Source organism: Hemitrygon akajei, chromosome 18 (genome assembly GCF_048418815.1).
Source record: "Hemitrygon akajei chromosome 18, sHemAka1.3, whole genome shotgun sequence".
NCBI classification, from domain to species: domain Eukaryota; kingdom Metazoa; phylum Chordata; class Chondrichthyes; order Myliobatiformes; family Dasyatidae; genus Hemitrygon; species Hemitrygon akajei.
In genome coordinates, this window is record NC_133141.1 from 23,460,738 (window position 1) to 23,482,173 (window position 21,436).

The following is a 21,436-nucleotide window of genomic DNA, read 5'->3' on the forward strand; positions in this document are numbered from 1 at the left end:
TTCACCTTTTTTATTAGCGAATTCTCACGGAGTGTGTCCAATAGAAATACGAATTAAGGAATTGGCACTTCTTATTGGTCTTTCGCTATGTCAATCAAAAGAACCACGCCAGTTGCCCACGTGATCTCATGGAAAGGGGAGTGTTTGTGCGTCACGAGGAGGGAGCAGACAGAAAAAGTAAACACTTGGTCAAGTCGGTGATGTTTGATAGTGAAAAGCTTATTGATACTCTATATTTGTGTCATATAGTACATCTTTCCATCCTTAAATGTAATTTCTTGGTATTTTGGTGTAAGTTTCAGTTTACAAACGATTAGATGCTGTTGCTATGCTGCACGCTGGGAGCTGTAGTTCCAGTTTAACGAGACGAATGTTTGCGAGCGTCGGGCGAATTCTCCCACACCAGGTTACCAACTCGACGTCAGTCCCTCAAAACTGTAGTGACAGATGACCCAGCAAGGGCAAAATAGAGCTTCCAAGAAAAGCGGCGTACAGGCAGCCCCACCCCCCTGCCCCCTGTAACAAAATCTACGCCCACCCTAAAAACCAGTCACAAACTGTTTATAAATATGCTGTTGCTGTTCCTAAAGAGTATGTTGCAAACAACAAGCCTCGGTGTTCTGGCGCACGTTTGGCCGAGCATAACATTAAACTCAGGAGTACGATAGCATTACAAAAGAAGACAATTACAGATGGTTCTTCCTTCGCCAATACGATTAAAACACGTCTTAAATATAACGAGAGTAATATTTATGCATTACGGAAAAAACGAAATTCGATGTTTCGGGTTGCTCTTGCGGATTTCTTTTTAAATTTCCGATACCCTTAACTTTAAAAAAGACAATTTGGTTACAATCATACAGCTGGCTAACCCACTTTATAAACTACAGTGAGATTTACTACACTGAAGTTGACACTTTTTCAATAGCCGCTTTTTAAAATATGTACAAAAATACACATCTAAAATGACTGGTTTCAATCCAAACGTGGCAAGTTGTACACAGATGGTACCGCTTATAAACTATTTAGAGAGATGATTTTCGTTTTTGAATCGTACATTTTTTGTGTTTTTCACAGTTGGTCTACGTGACATACCTCAGCATTAACAAAAACAACTTGCATTTATATAGCATCGCAACCACCTCTGGGTTCCTCATTTGAGGGCTATCAAACAAAATTTGACACTGAGTGAATTAGAGGAATTAGGACAGGTGCTCAAATAGTCAACGAGCGAGGTGTTAAGGAGCCTCTTAAAGCTGAGAGTTTTGAAAGGAAGTTCTGCAGTAATTTGTGTTAGGACATTTGAATATTGCTAAACTCATAATTGAAAATACGCTCACTCATCCTCAATTTTTTTCATCTCCTGTACCCAAGGATTATCTTGACTACTTAAATTGACTTCCAGTGCTTTAGGATGATCTCAGCCTGTGAAGGACAGGAAAAGCAACTAAACTGCTGCCTGGGGACCTTCACAGCTCCAGTGACCTGGGTTCAATTCTGACCTCTAGTGCTGTTCTTATGGAGTTTGTGTGTTCTCCCCAAGACTGTTTGGGTTTTCCCTGGTTGTTCCAACTTCCTCCCAAAGGCATGTGGGTTGATGGGTTAGTTGGCCACCAAATTGCCACTTGTGTGTAGGTGAGTGGTAGAATCTGGAGGGAGTTGATGGGAACATGAGAAGAATAGGCTGAAGGGAAAAACTAATGGGAAATAACAGCTGAAGATACCTACATCTACCTATAAATTCAGGCATGATCAAGAAGACTTAACTATATTAGTGCAGGTAACACTAGTTGAGTTAAGGTTGTAGGACTGGGGAAAATACTGCAATTGGAAAGGGGCAAAATCACAGACAGATTTGAAAACAGGACAATTTTAAAATTGAGGCATTAATTAAGTGTGCCAATTTTAGTCACCAAGGCACCATGCAAATGTAGGTTTTTTTGCTGGCTATGGTTTCATCTGTGCCCGCTGACCTTCAGCCTAAGAGTATTTTTTGGGTATGAACCTAACTAACAATAAATATCAACAGCCTACAGGAAGATCCCAGCAGACCCTGATCCTCTTCTCACCTGTTATTCTCATACATGCACTTCCCAGTATGAAAATGAAATTTTGAATTGTAAGTCTGGTAAACATACTCTTGCATGCCCCAGAGATACTGACTCTACTGCTTCATCAACTAACTTGCTGACATTGAGTGAGAGTTTGTTGTTGAGGTAGTACTCAGCCAGATTTTCAATCTCCCTGCTATATGCTGATTCTATTATTGTTATTGGATTTATTGAGTACTGTATTCCCATATGAAAATGAATCAAAGGGTTGTATTTGGTGACATATATGTACTTTGATAATACATCTACTTTGAACTCAACATGTACTGGTGATCAAACCCGGGAGCTTCAGAAGAGTTGAGGGTGTATATTCATTTACTATTATAACCTAGCCTTTTTACTATATTTTTTTAGGATAATTTAAAATAATTCATATTAAACTTCCAAAAGACATTTCTGAAGGTGCCTCTTTATTAACCTAAATAAGGAATTGCCTGCTTAGGAAGATAAAATATGGCCAAATTTCGATCTGCAACTCCATGCTGAACTGATTTTATGGTCTACAGACTCACTTTCAAAGACTCTTTACAACTCATATTCTCAGCATAATTTTATTTGCACATTGGTTGTCAGTTTTTGTTAATGTATGATTGTTCAGAAAATTCTATTGTATTTCATTTTTTCCTGTAAACGCCCAAAGAAAATGAATCCCAAGTTAGTATAAGGTAATATATACATATTTTGATAATAAATTTTCTCATAGGTCTTACTGAAACTTAAAGGACTCTGAAATGGGCTGTGGAATTATACTTTTATAGAGAACTTATCTGTGACATTGACACTGTGTTTATGAGTTTTCAAATGTTATTCAGGGCTGCTATGAAGAATCTGCAGAAGTAAGATTGCTACTCAGAAATATTAATCTTTTTTGTTTCAAATACTGACCAACCAATGTTTCCAGTATTTTCATCTGTCGAATGTATTTATATGGGATAATTAGGAAATGCAGAGTAACTAGCATAATGAATCATGTTTGTAAAAACTCAGAGTTTTGTTTCTGTTATGTTCCCCCAAAATGTGATACTGTCCAATATGACATTCTGTGCAAATTATGAATTGGGATGAAGAGTAGACCACTTTGGTCTCCTGGATCTGCTCTGCCATTCAATAAGATTGTCTTATCTTGTACCATAGGTTCAATTTCCTACCAGATCTCATATCCATAGACTTCCTTAATGCCCAAAAAACTACAGACTTGAAGCTTGAATATACTTATACTCTATAATAAGTATCTACAATAATATTATTGTCTATAATAAGCATTCTCTAGTGCCTTTAACACCATCCAGCCCAAGATCTTAAGGCACAAACTAACGGAGATGGGAGTAGACTCTCACATGGTGGATTGGATAGTGGACTACTTGACAGATAGACCTCAGTATGTGCGGTTGGGAGACTGTAGGTCTGACACGGTGGTCAGCAGCACAGGGGCGCCGCAGGGAACCGTACTCTCTCCGGTCCTGTTCACCCTGTACACATCAGACTTCCAATATGACTCAGAGTCCTGCCATGTGCAGAAGTTCGCTGATGACACGGCCATAGTGGGGTGTGTCAGGAATGGACAGGAGGAGGAGTATAGGAAACTGATACAGGACTTTGTGATATGGTGCAACTCAAACTACCTGCGTCTCAATATCACCAAGACCAAGGAGATGGTGGTGGACTTTAGGAGGTCTAGGCCTCATATGGAGCCAGTGATCATTAATGGAGAATGTGTGGAGCAGGTTAAGACCTACAAGTATCTGGGAGTACAGTTAGACGAGAAGCTTGACTGGACTGCCAACACAGATGCCTTGTGCAGGAAGGCACAGAGTCGAATGTACTTCCTAAGAAGGTTGGCGTCATTCAATGTCTGCAGTGAGATGCTGAAGATGTTCTATAGGTCAGTTGTGGAGAGCGCCCTCTTCTTTGTGGTGGCGTGTTAAGAAGAGGGACGCCTCACGTCTTAATAAGCTGGTAAGGAAGGCGGGCTCTGTCGTGGGCAAAGGACTGGAGAGTTTAACATTGGTAGCTGAGCGAAGGGCGCTGAGTAGGCTACGGTCAATTATGGATAACTCTGAACATCCTCTACATAGCACCATCCAGAGACAGAGAAGCAGTTTCAGTGACAGGTTACTATCAATGAAATGCTCCTCAGACAGGATGAGGAGGTCAATACTCCCCAATGCCATTAGGCTTTACAATTCTACCTCCAGGACTTAAGAACTTTTTAAAAGCTATTAATGCTTTTTGAGACGGTGATTTAGATGCATATCATATTTTTTTTTTACTGAGTTAAGTATTGTATGTAATTAGTTTTGCTACAGCAAGTGTATGGGACATTGGAAAAAAAGTTGAATTTCCCCATGGGGATGAATAAAGTATCTATCTATCTATCTATCTATCTATCTATCTATCTATCTATCTATTTGATATCTTCAGCCCTCTGGTTTAGAGAATCTCACTGATTCACAGTCCTCTGTTTCAAATCAGTTTGCCAAATCTCAGTCCTAAATGCTGACCCCTTATGCTGAGACTATGCTCCCTAGTTCTTGACTTGCCAGTGAGAGACAACGGTCTCCTAGCAAATACCCTTTCAAACCATCTCAGACTTTTGTATATCTCAGTGAGATCTGTGAGAGCACAGCGACATGTATTGCAATTCATACTCTGTTGAGATCTACCCTCCTACTTAAACAATTCTATTCTTACTTGTGCAACTTTAAGACAATATTTCAAAAAGTTAAATATGATAGACTTCAATGAACTAATGGATATAAACAGGATGGAACAGAAAGGTCAACAATGTTAACATGGTTCATAAATAAACAGAGGTCGATGAAAACATCTATGAAAGATTAAAGAAGGTGCTGAGTTGTATCCTATGGGAATCACTACTTCCATTCATTGTTTCTGATGTATAGGAATGCAGAAATCAAATAGCAAACTTTGCATCCAAGATTATCAAAGGACATACAGTGCACTAAATTGCAGAAAAGCTTGGATGACCAACTGGAAAGGCAGATGGGAAAAATCATTTTAGTGCACTAAAATATGAAGTGTTGGATATTGGGTGGAAAAATATGTGTTATGAACATGCAGTACATGGAATGGAATTAGATATCTGCTGCTGCCTATAAGGAGTTTGCATGCTCTCTCTTGACTGAGTGGGTTTCCCCCCAAATTCCAAAGACATACAAGTTAGTTGATTACATGGGTATAATTGGGCACCACAGGCTGGTTGAGCTGGAAGGGCCAGTTACCGTGCTGCATGTCTAAGAATATTAGTACCGAACCTTTAGGTGGCATTAGACTTTCAATATACTGAAAATGCATTAAACTAGTTAAAAATGTACTTCAAGTAGATAGATAGATAGATAGATAGATAGTGTGTGGTCTAACCAAGGGCAGATACATGTTTATCACAATTTCTCTGCATTTTAGTTTTATCCCTCTGAAAATAAACTACAGTGTTTGATTCATGATTGTTATGGCCAGATTGATCTACTTTGTAACTTACTGTGACTTGTGTATTTGTCCTCCCTTCTCAGCCCCCAATTAGATTCTTATTTTACAAATGGTATGTGATCTCCTTATTCATTTTACAAAAATGAATTACCTTGCATGTTTTAACATTGAAATTATTTTGCTATTTTTTGCCCATTTTGTACATTTGTTACTAGCTCAAACTTTGCAGGATGATGGTCGTGAAGATGTTTGTTTTCTTCACCATTACCCCGTGTAACTGAACGCAAAGTTTTGATATCCATTGTTGCTCAAATAAATATAGAAATTCTAAGAATTCTGTAAACATTTGCAGCTGGTCAACATGTTGCACTCTAATATTGAACTTTTTATGAAGTCCAAAGTTAAAAGCCCCACAGTTAAATGTTTGCACTTCTCATAAAACTCTCTATCAGTTCCGAGAAAGTGCAAAGGGCCTCTCTTCTTTGTTTGAATGGAAGAGAGTAACAGTGGGGAGTTTGGTAACGTAAAAGATTTTTAGGTAAGTTTAAAAAAACTCAAAACTTTTAAAAATTTCTAATTAAATTTAATTTCATTAACATTTTATCATTATCTGTTTTTAAGTTGTTTTTGCTTTCAATTTTAAATGTCTTTGATATTATTGAATGTCTCAAAGTAGAGTGGTTTTTCACAGTTTGACATTTCTATTTACTTTGAGGGCAATATTTGTTTTGGCTGTCCCACATCCTGCCTTGTATGATGTGAAAGGTTATTTTGATGCACAGGGCTTCACTATGAAGAATCCTGCTTCCTCCTGCTGGGATGTGTGTCTAAGGTACGTTTGGAATTCTTTAGCAGTTTATGTAAACTGATAATGCTCAATGCTGATCACAAAATCAGCCCTAATGTCTTGTAATTATTAAATATGCTTTCTTCTCAGTGGTAGCTGTTTCTTTCAATGTAGATTTTCTACAAATATGATAAATTTTAATTTTTATTCTAAAGAATAAGTTGTTAATATAAATTCTAAAAAGTAAAAGTGTCAGCATTGATCCTATGGGATCCTAGTTTCCACCTGCTATCATTCTGAATAGCTACCCATTAATTCTGCTTTCTCTCTTGTGGTCAGCTAGCCATGCATTCTGCAACATCTCTGGACTCTGTATGCTCTGATTTTATTTATTGATTAATATGCGGCACCCCACTGAAGACCTTTTGAAAATTATATATATTACATCTATTGCCTTACTTACTCTTTTGTACTACCTCATTAAAGAATTCAGTGAGATTAGACAATCAAGATTTTGTATTTCAAAATCCATGTATATAAATCAATATATTTTTAGTTTCTCAGTGGATTTCTACTTTAATGCAGATTCCATACTCTTTCTATCACTTAAAAGAAGTTGACTGGTCTATAGTTCCTCGACATGTTCTGTTTCCTTCTTAAATACAGTACTGTTCAAAAGTCTCAGGTGCATATATGTAGCTAGGGTGCCTAAGACTTTTGCACAGTACTGTAATTGTCCACGGAGAGTGAGTTTGTAAATCTGGCGGGAGCAAAGGATGTTGGGAATGGCGAGAGTGGAGTGCCACGGAAGGGGTGTGGAACAGATGCCAGAGAGGGGTGCTAGGAGCAGGGGTTGGCGTGGGTGCAGACACACCCAACCTCGAGACACCAAGCAAGGTCATTTGATTCCAAACAATTGGTTTATTGATCATTACAGATTGCCTCTCTGGTGCTTCCCACTTTCTCCCCTCTCCCTTCCCCTTTTCCCAACCATGATTCCCTTCTCCCTGCCCCCTTCCCACTCTCAGTCCACAATAGAGACCCTTATCAGAATCACTCACATATGTCATGAAATTTATTTGTTTCGTTTTGCAGCAGCAGTACAGTGCAATAGATAAAATTATTACTGAGTAAAGTTCGAAGCACATATAAATAGCTGGGGTGTCTTAAGACTTTTGCACAGTACTGTATAGGTATAACATTAGTCATTTATCAGTTATTTGACACCACACCCTCTTCTAACAGATTGTTTAATATGTGCAATAGTGTCTTTTTTACATTTTACCTTCATTCTTTTCAAATGCACACCTACAATCCATGCAACCAAGTGATCATGTAATAGCTCTCTATTTATTTATTTCAGATACAGATATCTCATTATTGGCTCTTTTTTAGAATCTGGACTATTCCATTTATGTGCCCTTAGATTTTTTTCACTACATTGATTTATGTTAGTTAATAATTTTATTGTTCCTTTTTTGACATCTACTAATCTTTTTTTATTTTCGTTGTTACACTTTTGTACTTCAAGTATGTCGTAGTCCTTACCTTCAGAATTTCCTTATCCATATTGGATTCTCAGTCATGATTTTTCTATAGTTATATTTAATTTGTACATAGTTCATACTTTTATTTTGCAGTTTTTTTTGTAAGCTCTGTTGTATACAGTTTGAAATATTTTTCATTGTCGCCCTACATCGTTGTTTGCCAATATTGTTATTATTCTTATATCCTTGCTGACAGAAAATGCAGAGGAGGCTTGACCCAAAAGCAGAGCAGCAGAGACGATTCATCAGTGAGTGATAACTTTAATAATCAGCTGCAAAAGGGTCTCCTGAAGAAGGATCTCAGCTCGAAACATTGACTGTTTATTCATTTGCATAGATGCTGCCTGACCTGCTGAGTTGCTCCAGCATTTTGTGTGTGATGCAAAATAACAAGCCATCAGGGGCCAGAAAATGAGAGGGAACAGATAAAGAACCTCATAGGCACAAGGTAGTTTAAGGCTTGGAGCAACTGGTTGAAGCTGGCTGGTTTGATGTGTGAACAAGGACTGTGGATGAGAGCTGGGCTTAAACAGGCTGCAGGTGATGAGTTGGAAACAAGTGGCAGATGACTCCTGTTAGCTGGGTGGAGCCTGGAAGATGTCCCCTCCTATGGCCAGCACCTGACAGCCCACGATGATCCAGGTGGGTCTGGTGGAACTCCTTGATGGGTTATGTATTCAAGATTAAATTGGATGGCACAAAGACCTCACCTCCCTTCCCAGTCCACCAGGTACTGCACACCCCATCCACAACAATGTGAATCCATCAACCAGTGGACTGTGTACACGGAACCACCATGCTAGGTTCTGGAGGTGCAGGATCAGGTGGGTTGAGTAATCCATGGACAACAGGCTTAAGGCAGGACACATGAAAGGTAGATTGCAACATGGAAACTTCTCCACTTGCTGATTGGCTCTTTCTGACTGTCCATTGGTCTGGAGATGATAGTACAAACTCACTAAGGTGCAGAGGAGGGAGCAGAAGGCTCGTCAGAAACGGGATATGAATTATCGGTCCCAATCCAACACAATACCCTGAGAGAAGCCATGGAGGTGAACTACATGGTGGAGAACCAGGTCCACCATCTCAGTGGCTGATGGAAGTTTGGAGAGGGCAATGAATTGGGCCACTTTGGAGAACCAGTCCAGTGCTGCCATGATCACCATGGCCCCTTCAGAAGATGGCAAATCAATGATGAAATCCATGGCAATGTGGGACCATGTGTGTTGAGGATCCGATGGGGACCACAAGACTCCAGAGAACCACTGGTTGGAGGAGTTGGACTGGGCACGTTGAGGGCAGGCAGCAACAAACTGACGAACAGCTGTGATCATAGTGGGCTACCAGAACCAGCACTGCAGAAAATCCAGAGTCCATCATGCTTCTGATGGCTGGAGAGGGATGAGGAGTGGACCCACTGGAGTGTTTCAGAGTGCATGACCACCTATGGTTGTCAGGTGTGTTGGTTGGAGCAGGCTCTTGCTGAACAGCTGGCAGATCTGGTTCCCAAGATCCCAGACGATCGGGACAAGTTATCTGCGAGGATGGAACGATGGGCTGAGGGTCGATCTCCATTTCGGCTGTGTTGAACTGTCATGACAGGGTGTCCACCTTAGTGTTCTTGGAGCCAGGTCAGTAGGAGATGGTGAAGTTGAATTGCTTGAAGAAGAGGGCCCAGCAAGGCTGACGGTTGAGTTGGTGGGTCTGTTGTATGGATATGAGGTTCTGGTGGTCAATCCAGATCAGGAAGGACTTGGTGTTTCCCATCAGCCAATGTCTCCATTCCTCCAAGGCCCATTTAAGGGTGAGTAGCTCCCTGACTCATACTGCATAACGGCACTGTGTAGAGTTGAACTTACACAAAAAAAAGGGTGTGTCTTCCCATCTGGTCCTTGCTGGGAGAGGATGATCCAGTGCCCACGTCAGATGCATCAACTTTTACCAGGAAAGGCCCAGAGGGGTTCAGGTGGCATAGAATGGAAGTGGTGATGAAGCATCTCTTGAGCTATTCAAAAGTGTGGTCTGCAGTAGAAGACCGGGTTATCTGTGAGATAGGTGATTTGGAAAGGGAGGTGAGAGGAGCGGCAATTTGTCTGTAGTTCCTGATGAAATGGTGGTAAAAGTTGTGGAAACATAAGAAGCGCTGTAGCTGTTTGAGGGAGAACAGTTGGGGTCGTAGTAGCCTGTGGATGTTATGAATGGTGCCTTCCATTCATTCCCTTGGCAGATGCAGATCAGGTTGCTCCGTAGATTTAGTTTGGTGAAAATCTGGGCCTTTTGGAATGTTTTGAATGCACTATCCATTAAGGAGAGAGGGTAGCAATTCTTAATAGTGTTTTTGTTGAGTTCATGGTAGTCAATGCTGGGACGGAGACCCCTATCTTTCTTTTTGACAAAGAAGAATCTTGCACTGGCTGAGGACATGAATGATCAAATGAAGTTGTGCTGTAGCGCTTCAGTCATGGCTTGGGTCTCAGGAGGGGAGAGGGAGAATAGGTGACCTTGGGGTGGGGGTCGATTGTGCAGTTGTGTGGTCTGTGAGGCAGCAGGGTGCTGGCTTCCCTTTTACTGAAGGCAATGGCTAAGTTGTGATATTCTTGTGGGAGTTTGGTGAGGTTGATAGTTCCTTCTGTCTCCACGGATTTACAGGGTGAAGTCAACCAAGGTTGTAGGCAGGTAGTCCAGCAGATGGGTTGCCAACTCAGCAGTGAACTGGATGACCAGGTGAAGTGGGGTCATGAGTGATGAGCCAGGGATAACCCAAGATGAGAGGAGTGTTAGGCCAGTTGATAAGGAGGAATTGGATGGACTTGTGGTGCTTTCCGATGCTCATGTACACAGGCTGTGTATGTGCTCTGACCAATCCTAGACACCAAGGGACATCCATCAATTGCTGTGATGCAGAAGGGTTGAGAGAGTGGCTCAGTAGGAAGACACACAGAGTCCAGTCCAGAATCCATCAGAGAATTAGAATCAGGTTTATTATCATCGGCATATGTCATGAAATTTGATAACTAAGCAGCAGCAGTACAATGCAATACATGATAATATAGAAAGAAGAAAAAAGTAAATCAATTAAAGTAAGTAGTGCAAAGGTAATCTAGCCAATACTATTAAAGAGGATGCCAGAAGTTTCTTCAAAGGTGGTAATGGGGGACAAGGAGATGGCAGACGAACTGAATAAGTACTTTACATCAGTCTTCACTGTGGAAGACACCAGTGGTCTGCCGGAAGTTCGATTGTCAGGGAGCAGAAGTGAGTTAAATTGCCATTAGTAGGGAGAAAGTTCTTGGGAAATTGAAAGGCTGGAGTCACCTGGACCAGATGGTATACACCCCAAGGTTCTGAAAGAGGTGGTTTTGGGGTGCTTGGAAGCAAACGTTAAAAATCGGCTGTAGTCAGCATGGTTTCCTTAAGGGGAAATCTTGCCTGACAAATCTGTTGGAATTCTTTGAAGAAATAACAAGCAAGATAGACAAAAGAGAATCTGTAGATGTTGTGGACTTGGATTTTCAGAAGGCCTTCATTGAAACCTATCAAATGGTGAAAGGCCTTGATAGAGTGGATGTGGAGAAGATGTTTCATATGGTGGGAGAGTCTAAGACCAGAGGACACTACCTCAGAGTAGAGGGGCATTCTTTTAGAATGGAGATGTGGAGGAATTTATTTAGCCAAAGAGTTGTGAGTCTGCGGAATTTGTTTTCACAGGCAGTTGTGGAGGTCAAGTCATCGGGTATATTTAAGGTAGAGGTTGATAGATCCTTGATTAGTCAGAGCATGAAGGGCAGGAGACTGGGGCTGAGAGGGAAAATGGATCAGCCATGATGAAATGGTGGAGCAGACTTGATGGGCCAAATGGCCTAATTCTGCTTCTATATATCTTATTGAAACATAGGAAGCTGTTTAGTCAATTATTGGGTAGATCTGGGGTGCCTAGTTTGCAGGATATTCTGGCAGGGAGGGTTAAGTCACGTAGAGCCCTGGTGAATTTTTAAAATTAAGACAGGGTTGGGAGGCAGGATCTGATCCCCATCATGGCTCCTGTCATACTCCATTACAGTACATGGCAGTAATGCACCTTCCTAATAGGAGTGAGCTGCCATTAGCATAAAAGAAGAAGAAAAACAGATATAGCCTTTGTAGTGATGTAACTTAATGCTGTTAGGTAGGGTGTTTCAGGATTGAGATCCAAGGACAATGAAGGAACAGAGATATATTTTCATGTCACATTGGACAGATAGTAGTATTTTATTTCAGTGTGCTTGTTGGCCTTGTCCTGTAGAGAGTAGAAGTCATGGGAGATGCTGTAGGAATAGCATGGGTGAGTAACTGCCATGTATTGTGTAAATGTTAGTGCACCAGTGATGGAGACAATAAATGTTTTGGGTAGTTAATGGAGTGCTGATCAAATAGATTGCTTTGTTCTGGGTGATGTCAAGCTTGTTCAGCTGAGTTTTCTAGTCAATAGTGATCCTCAGGACATTCCTAGTGATGGATTTTGCAGTGGTTATACCATTAAATTTTGAAGGTAAGTGTTTAGACTCATTGTTGTTGTCTGGCATATGCGTAGTGCGAATGGTCATATCTCAGATCAAGCCAAATATTGTCTCGATCTCACTGCAGGTGAGCACAAACTTCTTCATACTGACCTGTGTGCAATTGTAGATGAACGTCTTCACTTCTGACCTTCTGGTGGAAGGGAGGCTATTGATAAAGCTGTGATCTGCTGGCAGGATGATTGACCTTCAACAACCACAACCATCTTTTTTTGTGTGAAGTTTAACAATAGCCTGTCAAGAGCATTTCAATTGATTTCCTTGAAGCCTTTTTTTCTTGGGCGTTTGCTGCCATACTGAAGAAATGTAATATTGATGCCTAAGGCAATCATTCAACCTTAATGGGTTGAAACAGAGTTTAATGCCCATCCCTAATTTCTTTTGAACTGAGTGGCTTGCTGGGTCATTTCAGAGACTTTTCAGAGCTGATTAGTGTTAATCTGAACTCAAATGGAGCCAAGGTAAGAAAGCAGGTTTTTTTCCCCCTAAAGGACATTGGGGAATTTTGGTAAAGGTAAAGGTCACGGAGCTGTGATCACTGCCTCTGAAATGCTCACTTACTGAGAGATCTGACACCTGACCTGGTTCATTGCCTAGCACCGGATCCAGAATGGCCTCTCCTCTCGTCGACCTGTCTATATATTGTGTCAGGAATCCTTCCTGGACACACCTAACAAATTCTGCCTCATCTAAATCTTTTGCACTAAGGAGGTGCCAATCAATGTTAGGAAAGTTTAAATCATCCATGACAATAACACTGTATTTTTGCACCTTTCCAAAATCTGCCTCATGATCTGCTCCTTAGTGTGCCTATTGCTATTGGCGGTGGGGGGTGTCTAAAGAATGCTCCCAATAGAGTGATTGTTCTCTTCCTGTTTCTGACCTCCACCCACACCGAATCTGTAAATGATCCCTCCACGTCAACCTTCCTTTCTGCAGCTGTTATACTATTCATCCACCTCTTGTACTCACCTCCCTGTCCCTTTTGTAACATCTAAACCCTGGAACATCCAGCAGGCATTCCTGCCCTTGTGAGAATTTGCCTTTTACTGCTTAACACAAATATGATTCTATATTGTGGGTTCGCCAGGTTGGTGCCTCATTTTAGGTACATTTTGGTGTTGTTCCTGGAATACTCTTTTGCACTCCTCAGTGAACCAGGAGATGGTTGATTGGCTTGGAATATACCAGCTCTTGGTGTTAAAGATTAGGGTAACAATAACATACAGCACTTCATGGATGCCCAGTTTTGAATTTGCTAAATCCGTTCTGAATCTTCATTGTGTCCATATGACACAATGAAGGGCATTACAGGAGAATGCAGATGCTGAAATCTGCAGCAACAAACAATGCTCTGGAGGAACTCGGCAGGTCGAGCACATCTGCGGGAGGAAAGAAACTGTCAACATCTTGGGTTGAAATCGTGCATCAGGACTGAGAGTAGAGAGGCGAGATGGCCAGCAGAGAAGTGGAATGATGGGTGTCCTCAGTGTACAGATAAAACTTCATCTCCACAGTGAGTGTGCAGTAGTCACTCATTTGCGTTAGTCTGGTGAGGATGAGCTCAAATAATGTTTTCCCTTGTATTGGTTCACTCACTACATGCCACCTGCCCAATCTGGTTGCCACATCCTTCAGGACATCAGTCTATGGTGCTACTACATATAGACTTCTGGTGATGGACATTGAAAACCCCAACCCAGAGTACAATCTGATACCTTGCTACTCTTAATATTTTTCCCCAAATGTTGTTTATTGGGGAGGAATATTGACTAATCAGCTGAGTTAGGGCTGTAGATAGTACTCAGGAGCAAGTTTCCTTAATTGATGCCATGTCAATATTAAGGATTCCAGGACAACTCTCAACCATGCACCACTGCGCTGAGACCTTTTGAGAATTGGGACATCACCAAGGATCATAATGAAGGTGACCAGGTCATTATAAAAGGTATGGTTCTGTGTGGATATTAATGCCAAATTATTGTTTAAGCAGTAAGTGGGAAACATTCAGTTTGATGCAAGTTCTAGAAGGTAATGAGAAGAATTTTACAGGGATATTGAGGTGGGGTGTGTCTTTGTCAGTATTGAATGGTATGCCTAGTTTGGTGCTGGGTAGTCCATCTGTTTTTACTCCTTTTTTTCTTATTTAGTACAGCTAATTGTTTAGCACAACTGAATGATTTGCTGACCTTTTCTAAGGGCAGTTAAGAATCAGCCATAATGCTTATCACATGGTATCTGTAGTCACACAGGACACATTTTCTTCCCTAACAAGAGAAAATCTGCAGATGCTGGAAATCTGAGCAACACACACAAAATGCTGGAGGAACTCAGCAGGCCAGGAAGTATCTATGGAAAAAGAAGTACAGTCGACGTTTCGGGAGGGGGTTATCAACCTGAAACGTTAGCTCTGTTTCTTGCCACAGATACTGTCTGGCCCATGGGGAATTTTAGTTTCAGGTTTCCAACATCTGGATTTGTTTGGTGTTTAATTCCTGGTCAGTTGTGAGGCAATGCAATTTGACTACTCTTCACAGATGCTGCCTGATCTGTTGACCTTTTCCAGCATTCTCCTCTGCTTCAGATTTCTAGTAACTGCTATATTCTGTATCACTTACCACTGTCTGTGAATTCTATTTCAGTCTCGCATATGGCTGTGCTACTCCTGCCCATTCCCATGATGATATTTGTAACTTTCGAGCACCGTTATTGTGCCTCCCCTTTTTCCTATCTTATGATTTCTAAATTTATTATGTCCTGCAATGCTAAATTCCCAGTAATTGTTTCCTCTGTAGCCACAAATCAGTTTCCCTGCTATGTATGTAGTTCATTACAACAGCTTTCCTGTTTTATTATAGACAATGCGTACATTGCTTTACAGGGAGTTTGATTTATTTTAATAGCAGTTTCTTTCACTTTATTTCCAACCATCATTTCACTCTTTTGTTCCTTAAGACTATTTATTCCCTGACTATTTACATTCTACTCCAGTATAGTCAGTCCAAAACTCTCCTTTCTAATTATATTTAAACTCACTTTATTTCTTGTCAATCCCTCCTCATGTCTTACTGTTAAGTCCCTTGCCACTTCTGCATTTAGCGTTTCTGCTTGGACTTTGGTTACACTCTGATTCAGGTGGGACCCATACTGTGTAATTCCAGTACTAGTGCCAATGTCTCACATCAGCCCTTAAGCTATAAACTAGACTGACCTCTCTGTCTCTCTGCCAATTTACATATGGTTCAATCAATAATCCCAAGATTATTATCTTTGGGTTTCTGCTTTTTAATTAAATTTCTAAACCCAGCAATATGTCCTACCTCTTTCTACGTGCAATATTTTTACAACGTACACATAGTGGCCCCTTTAGTGGTACCCTAATAACTAATAAAGTGGCCACTGAGTGTATGTGTGTGGACTTTTGCTGCTGTAGCACACCTATTTCAAGGTTTGACATGTGCATTCAGAGATGCTCTTCTGCATGCCACTGATGTCACACATGGTTATTTGAGTTACTGTCACCTTCCTGTCAGCTTGAGCCAGTCTGGCCATTCTCCTCTGACCTCTCTCATTTTCACCCACATAACTGCCACTCGCTGGATGTTTTGTTATTTTTCGCACCATTCTTTATAAACTCCAGCTTGAAACAGATCAGCAGTTTGTGAGAAACTCAAATCACCCTGTCTGGCACCGACAATCATTCCACGGTCAAAGTCACTTAGATCACAATTCTTCCCCATTCTGATGTTTGCTCTGAATGACAATTGACCATGTCTACATGCTTTTATGCATTGAGTTGATGGTACATGATTGGCTGATGAATTATTTACCTTAACAAGCAGGTGACTTTTTTTTTGCTGAATTTCGGGCTTTTTGGGGTAGTGGGAGGATTGGGGCTAGTTTTGATTGATAGGATTAACTGTACGATTAATTTTAGTTTTCTTTTTTGTATTTTTTCCCATTATGGAATTCCAGAGCATGCATGTCTTGTATATGGTTATACTTATCACCGCCAGTTTTGATTAGCCCGCGCTGGTATGCATGTATTTATGTGTTAAATAATTTTTTTTTACGGTAACTAAACAGATAAACGTTATAAGTTGGAACGTACGTGGTTGGAATCATCCTATTAAGCGAAAGAAAACTTCTAAAATCATTAATCGATTCCAACCTGATATAATTTTTGCTCAAGAAACTCATATCAAAACAGGTGATCAAAATAGATCTTTTAAAATGTGGAAGGGCCTTCAATTTCACGCTACTTGTCAAAATAAATCAAAGGGAGTATCTATTTTTATTAAATCTAATATTTTATTTATCCAAGAAGACATTGTGTCAGATATTAATGGTAGATTTTTAATTGTTAAAGGAACAATTTGTAATAGAAAAATTGTTCCGGTTAACCTATATGGACCTAATGTAGATGATCCTTCTTTTTTAAAAAAAATGTATGCTTTATTGCTGGATTTAAATGAATATATGTTGTTAATGGGTGGTGATTTCAACTGTTGTTTAAATCCTTTGATTGACAAGAGTTCAACCAATCAGTGGCTTCCGAGTTGTTCTGCATCACTTATTAACTCTTTTTTAATTGATTTTGGCTTGGTTGAAATTTGGAGACATTTACATCCTAATGATTGAGATTATTTTTTCTCACATGTTCACAAAAAATATTCGAGAATCAATTACTTTATAGCTGATCCCCGATTTTTGTCCAAAGTCCAGAAATGTGAATATGATGCTATAGCTGTTTCGGATCATGCGCCTTTAAGCTTAGCTTTTGAATTGAATGATGTTGTTATTGCAAATTTACCTTGGCGTTTTCCAGAAAATTTATTACTAAGTCCGGACTTTGTCAAATTTATTGAGACTCTGATAAAAGATTTTTTTTCTTTTTAATAATACAGGAGATGTGTCAAAATTGATTATATGGGATTCATTTAAAGCATATTTGCGTGGTCAGATAATCTCCTATTCAGCTAAGCTTAAGAAACAGACAAAAACAGAGATAGATAAGATTTCCAAACAAATCAAAGACTTGGATAATATTTATGCTATCTCTCCTAACATTGATTTATTTAAACAAAGAGTTGAACTCCAATCACAATGTAATTTATTATTAACTTATCCTATTGAAAGAAATTTGCTTAAATTGAAAAGTCAATTTTATGTGTTTGGAAATAAAAACTAATAAGCTATTAGCATCTCAATTAAAAGCAGCCAGAGCTAAAAGACAAATTTTTAAAATATGAAGATATTAATAAAAATTTTCAAGACTTTTATATTGAACTTTATAAATCTCGGTTTCCAGTTGATTCTTCTAAAATGAATGCCTTTTTACAAAAGATCGATTTTCCTTGAATTTCTGTTGAAGATCAACAAACTCTTGATGCTCCTATTACTGAAAGTGAAATTCAGAAAGCTATTTTTTTCAATGCAATCTGGTAAAGCTCCCGGACTGGATGGTTATTCTGTAGGATTTTATTAAAAATTTGAAAAATTGCTCTCTTCATATATGTTGGAAATGCTTAAAGATTCTTTTTTGATAGGAGAGTTACCTCCCACATTTTATGAAGCTTCTATTTCTTTAATTCTACTGACTGTGCTTCATATAGACCTATTTCATTATTAAATGTGGATGCTAAAATTCTTTCAAAAATAATGGCTAATCGGCTGGAGAACTTCATAGCTAAAATTATCTCTCAAGACCAAACAGGTTTTGTAAAGGGCCATTATTCCTTCTCTAGTGTTTGGAGACTGTTAAATATTATATATTTATCCTTTTCTAAGACTCCCCAATGTGTTGTCTCTCTTGATGCTGAAAAGGCATTTGACAGAGTTGCATGGAAATACTTATTTAATGTTTTAGAGAAATTCAGCTTTGGTATTAATTTTAATAAGTGGATTAGAATGATATATAAAAGCCCTATTGCTACTGTTATTTCTAATAATTGCAGATCTCCTTTTTTTCAGCTTTCGCGGGGTACGAGACAAGGATGTCCATAAGTCCTTTGTTATTTAATTTAGTGCTGGAACCCTTGGCTATTGCACTTCGTGAAGCTAAAGATATTCATGGAATTCTCATAAATGGGACTGTTCATAAGATCTCCCTTAATGCTGACGATCTCTTAGTTTATATTTCGAATCCTGAAGAATCTATTTCTCGTTTATTGAAACTATTAAATGATTTTGGAAAGTTTTCGGGATATAAACTAAACCTTCATAAAAGTGAATTATTTCCCCTAAACGATTCTGCTTCTATATATGATGACATTCCTTTTAGAGTTACAGACTCATTTAAATATTTAGGTATTATTATCACTAAAAATCATAAAGACCTTTATAAAGCTAATTTGGTTCCTTTAGTGGATTTTATGAAGCAATTATTTTGTAGATGGAATCCACTCACACTTTCGTTAGCTAGCCGAATTCATGCAGTTAAAATGATGATTTTACCAAAATTTTTATATGTATTTCAAAATATCCCTTTTTTTTAACTAAGAAGTTTTTCGATCAGGTTGACTCTATTATTTCATCTTTTGTTTGGAATAATAAAAGACCCAAGAATTGGTAAATATCATTTACAAAAATTTTAAAAAGATGGAGGTCTTGCTTTGCCTAATTTAAGAATGTTTTATTGGGCTGTTAATATACATTATATGTGCTTTTGGTTATATTGGGCTGATTTGGAATTGAATGCTGTGAAACAGTTTCACTTAACCTCATTATTAGGAGCTTCTCTACCTGTACAACTGGCCAAAATTACTAATTTAAATTTATATCCTGTGATTAAGCAGTCATTACGAATTTGGTTCCAGTTTTGTATTTTTTTAAATCTCAAAAAATTTAAACTTTTTAGTTTAATTTATCGAAATTATTTATTTAAACCTTCATTAAGTGATCCTGCCTTTCTTCTTTGGCAGAATAAAGGGGTTTGTTCCTTCACGGATCTGTTCCAAGATGGCCGATTGATGTCTTTTGAGAAATTAGTAACTAAATACTCACTCTCGTATTCACATTTCCTGCAATATCTTCAGGTCAGACACTTCTTACAAAAATACTTAAGTAATTTTCCATATATACAAGATTCTGACCTGTTAGATATTATTTTAAAAATGAATCCTTTAGTGAAGGGTTTTATTGGGAAAATTTATAATTTATTGTTACAACAGTACAATTACCCTTCACTTAAGATTAAGCAAGATTGGGAGAGAGAGCTTAACATGACCCTGATAACAGAAGATTGGTTGCGGATTTTGAAGTTGGTTAACTCTTCTTCGATTTGTGCCAGTCACTCTTTAATTCAATTTAAAATTGTACATTGTTACTATTTGACAAAGGAGAGACTGTCTAAAATGCTTCCTAATGTTGATAGTCAGTGTGACAGATGACAGCCACATTAACACATATGCTTTGGTCATGTTCTGTATTGAAACATTTTTGGAAGTCTATTTTCTCTACAATTTCTAAAGTTTTAAAAATTAATTTACAACCTAATTAATTGACAGTTTTATTTGGTATAATCCCTCAATATATTCATGGTATTTCTCCATCAGACCAACATGTAATTGCATTTGTCACATTATTGGCCAGAAGGGCTATTCTGTTGAAATGGAAAGATGCTTCTGCTCCTACTTTGATACAGTGGTTTTCTCAGGTGATGCTATGTCTTAGTTTGGAGAAAATCAGAAGTCGAACCTTTGATCCTCGGTTTGATTTTGAGAAAAGGTGGGGTTCATTCACCCGCTACTATAATCTGATTTAATTAATATGGTTTCCTTCTGATTTTTCTTTGTGGATTTGAGTTGGTGGACTAATTTTTTTTAAATGGAAGCTTGCATGATGTATAGCTCCGGGGTTGTGCTCCCAATGGTTTTTTTTTTGTGTTTTTTTTTCAGTTAGTTAGTAGGGATTCTTTTTTTCCCTTTTTCTTTAAAAAAATATTCTTAACACTTTATTTTTTCATATTATTGTTTGCTTTGTTAATCAGTTATTTGCTAATTTAATTCTTTATTGTACATAATGACTTAATGTATCTTTTTTTGTTGATCTTCAATAATAATTAATAAAAAAGATTTTAAAATGAGAAGTCTCTGACTATCCACACGATCAACGCCTCTCAACATCTTATACACTTCTATCAGGTCACCTCTCATCCTCCGTTGCTCCAAGGAGAAAAGGCGGAGTTCACTCAACCTATCCTCATAAGAAATGCTTCCCAATCCAGGCAACATCCTTGTAAATCTCCTCTGCACCCTTTCTATGGCTTCCACATCCTTCCTGTAGTGAGGCGACCAAAACTGAGCACAGTACTCCAAGTGGTGTCTGACCAGTGTTCCTGCTTCTAAAGTACTACGGTTCATGATTTTAAGCTAATCCTGCATTCATCTTCTCCATTATTTGCTCTTAAGCTTCTACAGTTCCTTATCTAATGTACACTGGATCCCACTCTTAAACCTCCCTGCTTGTAACATTTAAATGACATTAGATTTTGTTCTTAAACTACTCCAGTTCTTGTTCTTAAATTACTCCAGTTTCTATTCTTAAACTACTCTAGTTTCCAGTTTAATCTTCACCAGTTCTTGCTCTTAAGATGCTCTAGACCCTGTACTGTGCTATTTCAATTAGTGATGGAAGGGTGTCATTCTGGCTGGAGGTCTGTGACCAGATGTACTCCACAGTAATGAGAGATAGGATCCCTGTTGTTTGTGATGACTTGGATGAAAATATAAATGGGTTGGTTAGTGAGTTTTGCAGAAAACACAAACACAAAAATTGGTTGAGTGTAGACAGAGAAGAAGGTCATTGAAGGATATAAATCAGTTATAGTTATGGGCAGTGAAATGGCAGAGTTTAATCTGAGTAAGTGTGTATGTGTTGCCCTTTGGGATGTCAAATGTAAGGGAAAACTGTACAGTTAATGGCAATATCCTTAACAGCATGAATGTATGGATGAATTTTGGGGTCTAAGCCCATAGCTCCTGAAAG

The 21,436-nt window shown here is 38.8% G+C and overlaps 1 long non-coding RNA gene across 3 annotated transcripts; it reads left to right on the forward strand.

Annotated features, from left to right (window-relative positions):
• The first annotated feature begins 125 nt into the window (after positions 1–125).
• LOC140741198 (uncharacterized) lies at positions 126–20,458 on the forward strand. 3 transcript variants are annotated; one of them, XR_012102027.1, is made up of 4 exons: positions 126–177; positions 6,274–6,390; positions 8,089–8,140; positions 14,295–14,396. It is a non-coding gene; the product is annotated as an uncharacterized lncRNA (long non-coding RNA). The 3 variants fall into 3 exon arrangements; XR_012102029.1 differs by lacking the exons at positions 126–177; positions 14,295–14,396 and adding exons at positions 6,034–6,096; positions 18,422–20,458; XR_012102028.1 differs by lacking the exon at positions 126–177 and adding an exon at positions 6,034–6,096.
• Positions 20,459–21,436: the final 978 nt, after the last annotated feature.